This window comes from Crocuta crocuta, unplaced genomic scaffold (assembly GCF_008692635.1).
Source record: "Crocuta crocuta isolate KB4526 unplaced genomic scaffold, BGI_CrCroc_1.0 scaffold64, whole genome shotgun sequence".
In the NCBI taxonomy this organism is placed as follows: Eukaryota; Metazoa; Chordata; class Mammalia; order Carnivora; family Hyaenidae; genus Crocuta; species Crocuta crocuta.
In genome coordinates, this window is record NW_027530640.1 from 8,667,465 (window position 1) to 8,670,207 (window position 2,743).

Sequence of the window (2,743 nt, forward strand, 5' to 3'; positions counted from 1 at the left end):
CCCCCGCCGCAGGAGCCTGGGTCCCTCTGCCGCCACTGAGGCCTGGACCAGAGTTAAAGGGTAGGAACAGCCACCTGAGTGGTCTTAAGCTCTTTTTCCAGACTGTTACATAGAAAACGGAAATAAACTTGATGGAAGACAAAGTTTCTCTAATATATGTATATTTTATTTATGTATATTATGTATATTATTTGTATATAAATATCTGCTTATATTTTTATTATATATATTATATATTCATATTATATGAATATATAATTTTATATATTATATATTATAATAATATATATTCATATGATATATTCTATATTCTATATATATTCATATTGCTGAATGAATTAAATTCTGATAATCCTGTCCAGAACACCTGCATTTGATGGTTTTGGGGCATTGATGTTTTGGAATTTTATGGGTTTTTTCTCTTTTTAGTATTGTTTTAGGTTTTCGCCTTCTTAGCTTTTTATGTGCATTTTCCTAGAAAATAACCCGAGATTTGCTCTCACAAAGTAGTGAGATTGTGCATTCTACCCATATTTTCTCTTTGATGAAACATGTAAGAAATGTGTGTATTTGATTATTTTCAGATATTCAGGTTATGCTTTTATTTATCAATTCTGGGTATGATTTTTCTTATCTTTACAATTTGGAATTTTAGGCACCTGCATTCCTTCTTAGGTGATTTAGATTTCTTAGATTGTGTTTTAGTTTAGTAATCTCTCTGCCCAAGCTGGGGCTTGAATTCATGACCCTGAGATCAAGAGTCGCATGCTCTATGACTGAGCCATTCAGGCCCCCCCTAGATTTATTTTATTGTTCCTCTTCTGGCTCCTTGAGTTGTATGTTTTCTTTGGTGTTTAAACAAATAGTAACTTCTGTTACTGAGTACAGTATATGGCAAACATAGAGCTACATGCTCTATTTGCATTATCCCACTGAATTCTCACAATACCAAATACAGCTTCATAACAGAAGACCATGGGGAGGGGATGGAGGAGAAGAAAGTTACAGAGAGGGAGGCAAGCAAACCACAAGAAACTCTTAAATACTGAGAGCAAACAGGATTGATGGCGGTGGGGGAGAGGGGAAAGCAGGTAATGAGCACTGAGGAGGGCACTTGTTGGGACAAGCACTGGGTGTTGTATGGAAACCATTTTGACACTAAACTGTATTGTAAAATAAATAAATAAAAATCCAGGATGAGTTGAAAAAAAAGAAATATTTATAGCATAGTGGTGGTGAGTGTGGACTTGAGCTAGATGGCTGCTGCCACTTCTAACTCTGTGACCTCATGCACGTGACTTCTCTTTGCTTCAATTTCCTTAGCTCTAACGTGGGATAATTGCATAATCCACATTATAGGTCTGTTGTGGGATGATTAAGTTAGTACTTAGAGCCCCTAGAACAGTGTCTGCCACATGGTCAGCACTCTGGAAGTAGTTTGTATTATTATTTCAAGGTGAGGGATTGACGCTTTAAAAAGTTAAGTAACTTTCCTAGGATTACACAGATATTCCCAGATTAGGGGCCACCTTCTTTTGAACACAGCCTGGGCAGCACCACATAGATTTTGGTATGAGGTTAGTTCATTTGCATTAATTTCTTAATGGTTTGTAATTTCAATTTTGGTTTCTTTTTTTTAAACAAATTTTTTTTAAATTTTTTTAAATGTTTTATTTATTTCTAGGAGAGAGAGAGAGAGAGAGACAGCTTGAGCAGGGGAGGGTCAGAGAGAGAGGGAGTCACAGACTGAAACAGGCTCCAGGCTCTGAGCTGGCAGTCAGCACAGAGCCCGATGCGGGGCTCGAACCCACGAAGCGCGAGATCATGACCTAAGCGGAAGTCGGACGCTTAACCGACTAAGCCACCCAGGCGCCCCTTAAACAAACTTTTAATGTTTATTTTTGAGAAAGAGAGAGAGACAGAGATAGAGTGTAAACAGAGGAGGGGCAGAAAGAGAGGGAGACACAGAATCCGAAGGCAGGCTCCAGGCTCTGGGCTGTCGGTGCAGAGCCCGACTTGGAGCTCAAACCCATGAACTGGGAGATCATACCTGAGCCGAAGTCAGAGGCTCAACCGACTGAGCCACCCAAGTACCCCGATTTTGATTTCTTCTTTGATGAAGTTCCTATTGTTTTTTTCCTCTGTAGGAAACTGTTATGGAAATCCTTTGCTTTCTACCTGTAGGGTCTTCATCCTCAAAACTCAGAAATTTTACCAGAACTTGTCTAGTTGTGGCTATTCTGTTTTCTTCCTGTATCAGCATGTAGCCCATTTGATCTTAAGGTCACAGTCCTTCTCCCATAAAAATATTTTTCTATTAGTTCTTTGATCTCCACTTCTCTTTTTTCTCCTTCTGTAATTCCTATTGTATACAAGTTAAAATCTTCTAAGCTTGTTTTTCATGCCTTTGTTTTCCCTTGAATTTCTTATCATTGATTTTTATTTCTGATTTCTAGGGGACCTTCTGGATGGACTCTTTTAATTCCCAATTCAATTCTCTGCAGAAGTCATTCTCTTTTTAACCACTCCTATTGCAGTTTTTGTTTCCACCAATGAATATTTTAATTTTAATATTTTTAAATTTTAATATGCACCCCAAAAAGCATGTAATAAGCTCATGAAGTCCACCTTGCACCATTTTTTAATAAAAATGTGGAAGAAAGATGATATATATGAATGACAAACACACATAAAATGACTTTACATTTCCATTAAAATTAAATTAATTAAAAATTCCAGTGAA